We start from the raw sequence: 9,243 nt of genomic DNA, 5'->3' as shown, positions 1-9,243 counted from the left end.
GTTAAAATAAATCAATGGGAATTGGGGGAAAAACAAACAAACAGCCAACATCCTGGCGTTTTGTTCCTCTTTTGATGTTTCCCGTCTCCTAACATAAATATGGTTTTGATATTTCGCATGAAACTGTTGCGGAATTATGTGGCCGCGCCTTTAATCCTGACAACAACAAAAAGACCGGCGGATGCTGGACATCTGAAGCAGACAAATAACCGAAATTGCGGGAGAAACTCAGCGGGTCTGGCAGCATCTGTGGAGAGAGAGAAATAAGAGTTAACGTTTTGAGACCCTTCCCTACATCTCTGTGCTACAGTTGTGGAATTATAACTGTACCTAAAACTGAATTGAAACCTTCAGGAGGTCCGCCTACTATAACCATCGTAGTTCGAGGTTATTTCGTGAATTACCTAAAACAAAACTTTCAGGGATGCAATTTTTATTTAAATCGATTTTTTTTAGCATCTGCGGGGAGCTACAGTACCAGACACTCACTGGGACTTAATATCAGAACACGGTATAGCCAAAGTTATTGCAAACCCTGTTAATAGTATTACATTTCCATTTCTCGGAGGAGTACGCTTAGATTATGGGAAAGAGCAAGGAGATCTTAACAGAAGCAATCGGAGGAATTAAATTTGAGGCCCTCAATGAGACAAGTATGCTTACTTACTATATTACGACAATGGAAATGGTGTGTCGGAGCATATTACTCAGGGAACAACGTGGTTTAATCTTTGTTTTTTTAATTAAGAAACCCCAGATCTTTAGGGCAGAGTTTAAACTCAAAGCAGTGACCTTTATCTTCAAACAACTTTTCCTGAATATCAAATATTACACAGGATTGTTCATATCCTGTGGGGAGCTTGCCCAGTCTATATTCCCATCAGATGGTGTTCTCCACATTCAACTTTAGTCGGGCGACACACTGAAAGCAAAATACTGCCGATGCTGGGAATCTGAAATAAAACTGAAACTGCTGGAGAAATTCAGTTGATCTGGTAGGGCTGTTCTTCAGAGCTGAAAAAGACAGTATCACACTATAAACGTGAACTCTGTTTCTATCTCCACAGATGCTCGCAAACCTGCAAAGGTTTTTCCAGCATTGTCTGTACTTGTTACAATTTAACCAGAATCCTCTTAACCAGCCAATGCAACATCAGTCTCCATGTTGATTAATATCTGGAGCAAAATTAATACAGCAACAGAGTCAAACAGCATGGAAACAGACCCTTCGGTCCAACCAGTCCATGTCAAATAGAATTCCAAACTAAACTAGTCCCACCGACCTGCCCCTGGCACATACCTCTCCAAACCTTTCCTATTTGTGTACTTATCCAAATATCTTTAAAATATAATTGTGCCCACATCCATCACTTCTACAGCAAGTTCATTCCAAATGCAAACCACCCTCTTTGTAAAAAAAATTGCCCCTCATGTCTTTTTTAAATCTCTCTCCTCTCACTTTAAAAATGTGCCCTCTCGTCTTGAAATCCCCCATCCTAGAGAAAGGTCAACTACCATTAACCCTATCTATAACCCTCAGTATTTATAAACTTCCATAAGGTTGCCTCTCAACCTCCTATGCTCCTGAGAAAATCCCAGTCTTTCCCTATAACGCAGACCTTCAATACCTGGCAACATTCTAGTAAAGCAACCCTCCACCACCATTCTCTGTCTTCTACAGTTAAGCCAGTTATGTAACCAATTGGTCAGCTCACCCTGAATCCCATGTGACCTAACTTTACTAATTAGTCTACTGTGTAGAACTGTGCCAAAGGTGTTAATAAAGTTCCAAGTAAACAACATCTACTGCTCCGCCCTCAATCTTTTTGGTAATTTCCTAAAAAAAACTCAATCAAGTTATTGAGACATGATTTCCCTCACACAAAGCCATGGTGACACTCCCTCATCAATTTTTGCCCCTCTGAAAACCATAAACCCTTTTATAAAATTGAAATATTAATAACTGTCCTTGTACAATTGTATGTTTTGAGGCAGAATTTTTGGATGATACCTGTACTAAATCACCATTCTTAAGAATTGGCCTCAGACTTGAGGAATGAACAGAAAGCTGATTTTACATTGAACATATTACTGGGAAGGGACTGAGGCCACTGTGGATACTTTCTGTAATTCAGCTGTTCAGAGATCACACCCATGGAGCAGGTGGGAGTTGGACCAGGGTCTTCTAGATCAAGCACATCACCACTGCACCACAAGAGCCCTGACCTGAGGCTTTACTTAACACTGGACAGTTAGGACAACAATTTATCAACGAATCATCATTCCATTGATTTAAGGCTGAAGCTTATTATTGATTACTTCACTCACCCATCGAGTTTCAACTCGACTCCATCGGGAGGTCACTGCAGTTAGGTCGCCCTGAACAAACTGAGTTGAAAACTGCACTCTGCCAAGACGCGTTTTGACCTTACATCAGGATTTTACATCATATCTCACCGCCCTTTATGACATCAAATCACCAGGATAATTTTAATTAAAGAAAACCACTCAGACCTTAAAAGAAAAAACACCGATGGTAAAGGTATGTTTGTTCTCTCGGATGTACAAGTACCATTTTCTGATCTCACTAACATCAGGCAATAATATCCTCAGATGAATGTTATTAATTAATAATGTTACCAGATTGACCAATTTATCAGTTTTAACTACGATTTAGCGGCAGGGTGATTCTAAGGAAATTAGATGAATGATCCAGGGGTAGTGACAGCTTTAGATAGTTTGAGAAATATGTATTTGGTTCTACAATCGGATGCAAAGCTTTCTTTAAAAACCACAAAATGTAGCAGTATTTCTTTGATACAAACTATTTGATTTGCTACAATATTACACAACCAGAGTTGCCTCATGTTTCATTTCACTCTCCACCTGTTTAAAATTTCGTCTGCTTTAAGCTATATTTTCCCCAATTATTATACAGTGACTTATTTCTCTCTAAACCTGGATCTGTCTCAACATGCCCTTTGAGGAGGAGAGGGGAGATTAGTTTCAAATCGGCCTCCTGTGTTCCCAATAAATTATCAATGATTTTAGACATTTTCCTCGTTCAAGGATGTATTAGACGCTTCTAGGGTAGGTGGGACTTGAACCGATAGTTCCTTGTTCTAAGGAAAGGACACTACCGCCATGCTATTAGACCCTCTATAACACTGGTTAGAATGAGAACCACTAATGGATCATTATGACTGAGCCCTCTGGTGGACACACTGTCCTTTATGTGGATCTGAAGGACCGCCATTCAGTTTTTTTTTGCTTGTTTTCAAACATTTGTTACACTTTTACTGGAAGCTGAACTCACCATGTGAATGGAAGACTTTTTAAAAAGTCGTTTGATACTTTCTGCACTAAATGTGTGTTAATTATTACTTCATATCCGGAAATGTTAAACATTTGAGAAATAAAAAAAAAGTCACTTGTCTACAAAGTACGTTTTACTTTGTAAAAGCAGATTTTTTTGCAGGAATTCGAAAGTGGATTGTTATTTTCAGCATTGCCTCAAGAAAAAAGGTTTATTTTCTTGTTCGGGGGGGGGGGGGGGGGGGGGTGTGGCAAACTATTCTTGAGGAGCCATGATGTGGGGGTGCCGCTGTTGGACTGGAGTAGACGAAGTTAAAAATCACACATCACCAGATTATAATCCAACAGGTTTATTTGGAAGCACTAGCTTTCTAAACGCTGCTCCTTCATCAGGTAGCTGTGGAGGAGAAGATGAAGTTGAAGTCTCGTGTTTCACGGAGCACCTTATTCATCTTGAACTGCTGCTAGCTGTGGAACAATAAACTACATCTTTTGTTTAGAATGGTCAGAAACAAGTTTAATTGTCGTGAGTATAGACTCATAATCATATCATCTATAATTATGGGTGAGGTGACTGATGACTGGAGAGTGGCTAATGTACCTTTTTTTAAAAAGAAAGTTTGTAAGGAAAACCCAGGAAACAATAGGCCTGTGCGTTTCACTTTAGTTGTGGGTAAATTGCTGAAAGTGATTATTAAAGATAGGATTTATGGACATCCTGAGAAGTATAAATTGATTGGGGATAGTCACCATGGTGTTGTGTGGGGGAAATTGTGTCTCACAAACTTGATTGAGTTTTTTTTTGAGTAAGTTACCAAAAAGATTGAGGGCAGAGCTGTTGACGTCGTTTACTTTGACTTTAGTAAAACCTTTGACAAGGTTCCACATGGTAGATTAATTTAGTAAAGTTAGGTCACAATGGATTCAGAGTGAGCTTGCCAATTGGATACATAACTGGCTTCTCTGTAGGAGACAAAGGGTGATGGAGGGGTGCTGCTTTTCAGACAGGGGGCCTGTCACCAGCAAAGTTCCGTGGGGATGTGTCCTGGGTCATGTTTTGTATGTCATTTATATAAATCATTTGGATGAGAAACCAGGAGCATGATTAGTAAGTTTGTAGATGACACCAAAATTGGTGTCAGAGAAGTCAGTGAAGAAGATTTTCTAAAATTACAAAGAGATCTTGACCAAATGGGGCAATGGGCTGAAAAATGGCAGATCAATCTGGATAAATGCAAGGTATTGCATTTTGGTACAACAAACAAGGAGAGGACGTACACAATTAATAGCAGGGCCTTGGGTAGTGTTGTAGAACAAACGGACATAAGGGCGCAGGTACATAATTCTTTGAAGTTTCCATCACAAATAGACAAGGTGGTTTAAAAAGGAATTTGATATGCTTCCCATTATTGCTCAGTCCTTTTGAGTATAGACGTAGGAAGTCATGTTGAGGTTGTACAGGACATTTGTGAGGCCTCTTCTGGAATACTGTGTCCAATTCTGGTCACCCAGTTATAAGAAGGATATTATTAAGCTGGAGAAGTTTCAGAAGAGATTGACCAGGATGTTGCCAAGAATGGAAGGTTTGCATTATAAAGAATGGCTGGATAGGCTGGGACGTTTTTCAGTAAAAAGTGAGGTCTGCAGATGCTGGAGATCAGAGCTGAAAATGTGTTGCTGATGAAGGGCTCTGGCCCGAAACGTCGAATTTCCTGTTCCTAGGATGCTGCCTAACCTGCTGTGCTTTAACCAGCAACACATTTTCAGCTGGGACGTTTCTCACTGGAGCATAGGAGATTGAGAGGCGTGATTAGATTACTTACAGTGTGGAAACAGGCCCTTTGGCCCAACAAGTCCACACCGACCTGCAACCCTCCCATACCTCTACATTTACCCCTTACCTAACTCTAAGGGCAATTTAGCATGGCCAATTCACCTTACCCGCACATCTTTGGACTGTGGGAGGAAACCGGAGCACCCGGAGGAAACCCACGCAGACACAGGGAGAACGTGCAAACTCCACACAGTCAGTCGCCTGAGTCAGGAATTGAACCCGGGTCTCAGGCGCTGTGAGACAGCAGTGCTAACCACCATGCCACCCACGATAGAGGTTTATAAAATAATGAAGTATAGATAGATTTAATGGCTGTCGTCTTTTCCTAAACTTGGGGAATTTCAAGATTAGGGGGCACATTTTTAAGATGAGAGGAGGGAGATTAAAAAAATACATGAGGGGCACATATTTTACAGAGGATGGTTTGGGTGTGGAATGAACTTCCTGAGGAAGTGGTGGATACGGGTATGGTTACAGTATTTAAAAGACATTTGGATAAGGATGTGAATAGGAAAGGTTTGGAGGGATATGGGCCAGCAGCAGTTAGGTGGGACTGGTTTAGTTTGGGATTATGTTTGGCATGGAGTGGTTGGACTGAAAGTGCTGTTTCTGTGCTGTATGGCTCTATTACATTGGGTGTTTTCATTTGCAGCTCCTGCTTAGTTTCTTAAAAAAAATTTGCTTTTAAATATTTCGTTGTATTTTACACTCGCACTCCTTATCAATGGGCATGTTATGCAGGGAGTGGGGAGTGAGCATCACCAGGACTGGGAATGTGTCATCACTCTGGAAAGCCATATCTTGCTTTGATTTTGGTATGGTTCTGCTCCAGTTCTGCAGTCTCCTTTAACCCATTGATTGGTTTGGGTACAGTGCCCCACCTGGGACTGTCCAAACTGATTAATCTTAAGAACAGACACATAGTGCTCTGTGCACTAACAGCAGGGGTGGATGCCTTCAGGGGAAATTAATTCCACAACCCCCCCCTCCCCACCCCCACTGCCATAGCAGGAAAACTCATTGAAATCAAGTAGCGATTAGGTGCTTAAAATGTGATCCCAAGCTTGCTGCCCATTTAGGAACCTCATTACTGCAGTCTCTCCCTGCCTGAAGCTCCCAGTAGATCAGAAACCAGCAGCCTTCGGGATTTGGAGAGACAGTTGGGGGTTGGGAAGGGGCAAGACCAAGCTGTTCAGCCATGAGGGGCTGCACTGGTGAGCAGATGGCAGTTCAGGAGGCACTGTAGTGTGGGGATCAGGAATGGGGTGCTCAGCTTTCCTCTCTGCCCTCCATCTCTGCTCCCGGATTGGGAAAGCTCCATTCCTGCTTCCTTCTGGAAATTTACCCTGGTTTCTCTTTGTCTGGTGGGAAGGTCGGTGATTGGGCCAGGGGCAAGATGCGTTCGTTCAGTGCCTATTAATCGACCACGTAAGGGTCTTACTTGGTGTTGGTTCAAAAACGTCACCATGGAACTTCTCGTTCAGAATTGAATTGCGAAATGGTGGGGACTTAGTTTCTCTCTGGGACCAACCTGCCCTCATTACTTCCTTCAGAGGGGAACATCAATGTTGACGGAAGCACAGAGGTGTTCCCATGCTGAAAGAGTCCATTCAGCCCATCATGCCTCCACCAGCATCAGTTATTTGCTGTGGCTTTTGTTAATTCCCAGTTTCCCAGTCAGTCAAAACAATAAACAGTGAATAACATTCTTGTGATTTTTCTGTATGGTTCTGATATCTTGAAGTATACAGTTTAAAGTGAAATAGACACAAAACAGTTGAACTGTTAAGTACTGTTTGATTTCCCACAGAGTGTTACTGACAGGAACAGGGTGATGGCACAATCTTCTTTTTCCATCTTTTGACTAATGACAACTTACCTATTTGACATAGAGTGTTGTGACTGTCAAGAGCAGACAAAAACAGCTCTTCCTGCTATTTCAGAAAAGGGAGAATAAATGTTTCGATCTCAACAGCACTGTGCATTCACCACAGCGCAGATACACTCGTACACATGGACACACATGTACAGAAGGAAAGATGATGAGTTTGTTGTCTTGCTCATTGTTTTCTCAAAGACTTTGAAGGAAAGATGATGTTACAAAGAGTTAGCATGCGCTTAATTTTTAAGAAAATCCAAATAATGTATTCACTTGTTATGCTTGAGACTTTTGAGATGGAAGATTGAGATTTTGTGGGTGTGACGACTCTCTTTTAGGGAAGTGGAGATTGACTACTTCATCATAAACACCCCCAGTAATATCTCCCACTGGCAACGGCTGGCTCTGGCTTTGCTGTAGTTAAGGTGCATCAAGCCACTGTAGCAAAGTTCTGATTTGGTTCTTCAAATTGGTGGGTCAATGCCCAGCCTCACTCCCCTTGTGTGAGCCAATTTGAGACAGGATCCTTTCTTTATTGGGCTGCATCTCTTGCCTCTGAGGCACCTTGTCTCTCAGGCTGCTTTTAAAACATGTGAGAGAAAAGATGTCCCTTATCGCAAGCTGGTTTGTTCAGGTGACAACGGTATTTGTTTGTCCATTGTCCACACAAATAGCCCATGCTGACTTCAACATTATAAAGTTTAAGATTCAGCAATTGGCAACTCCTTGTAAATGAATGGGTTTCTCCACACCACTCTTCTATGAAATTCATTTGTTCAGACAAGTAGCTTTCAGGTAACTGCACCTTAGATTTCTGCAGATATTTGGACAATTGTGGTTATTAAATCCACACTTCCACCTTTTAAAGTATTCATGATGCAAATGAAAAGTTCACTTCCTTGCACCATTAAGGTGGTGGTCCTACAGGCGGTGAATTCCAGGAGAAAACGGGACTGCCATCTTTTGGACCAATCTTTGTAACTTCTCCATTTGGACAAGTTTCCATCAACGTTCATGCATCTATCAACTGTGTGCAGATTCTTCACAGGGAATTCCCAGGTTTGCAATCCTACCCCCATCACCAATTCTTGATTGCCTCAGGTAAATACATTCTGGTAGGAATCTGAGCATGACTTTGTTTATCATTGGGACAATAGGTTGGTGATCGTAATTTGATTTGTCAACCCACGACAACTGGAGAACCACTGAGTCGTTGTAAGTGCCTTCCTTCTACGTAGCTGGTCTCCTTTCACATGTTCTGCCACATGTTCTGACATTTTGGACCACACTTTTTCTGGAACCACCCTCCCTTCTCCCCAACCTTGTCACCATGGGTGGCCCTATAAGGAGCAAAGAATGTCATCATTCAAGGATCATCAGAACTCACAAGCCTCTCCACCATGCCAATTTGGCAACTCATTGAGTGAGAGGGCAAGATTATAGAAGGAGTTATAGGTGAACACAAATGTCATATATTTGAGACAGTGAGGAATTAGGAGTAAATTCCTTTCGTGATTAACACAACCTAAGATTATACTCCCCAGAATATAGAAGGTTAAAAGATGATTTGACTGAAGTTTTCGAGATAATAAGAGCCAATTAGATTAATAAAAAGAAACAATTTCTGCTGACCAGGGGATCTAAGACTGTGGTAAAAACAATGACTGCAGATGCTGGAAACCAGATTCTGGATTAGTGGTGCTGGAAGACCACAGCAGTGCAGGCAGCATCCAAAGACATAGTTTAAAATTGAAACCAGACCTTTTAGGAGTGAAGTTTAGAAGTTTCATTCACACACCAGCAGTTGATCCTGGACCAATTGTTAAATGATAGGTTTCTGTCAGCCAGAGGTGTCAAGAAACATGAAGCAAAGGCCCCTTTGGACTTGTGTTACAGATCAGCAATGATCTAGCGGAATGGTTTTACAAGCTTAAGGGGGTTAGATGTTTCACAATTGTTCTCATGTTCAATATGGGATTTGCTGCAGGGTAGACTATGAACTTTGAAACTAAAATTTTGGATAAGTTGCAGCTTGCTGGAAGAAGGGTTTGGGAGGCCAACTGGAAGATTACTGAAGTAATAGAGTCTTGACATGACAAAGACATAGACAGCAATGGATGGACATAGGTAGGAGGGAGGATGTTATGGCAATGGAAGCCAATGGCCTTGGATTGGAGAATGGAAATGCTATCCACTGATTATGATGTTCTGACTG

Source organism: Hemiscyllium ocellatum, chromosome 30 (assembly GCF_020745735.1).
Source record: "Hemiscyllium ocellatum isolate sHemOce1 chromosome 30, sHemOce1.pat.X.cur, whole genome shotgun sequence".
NCBI lineage: Eukaryota > Metazoa > Chordata > Chondrichthyes > Orectolobiformes > Hemiscylliidae > Hemiscyllium > Hemiscyllium ocellatum.
This window is presented reverse-complemented; position numbering follows the sequence as displayed.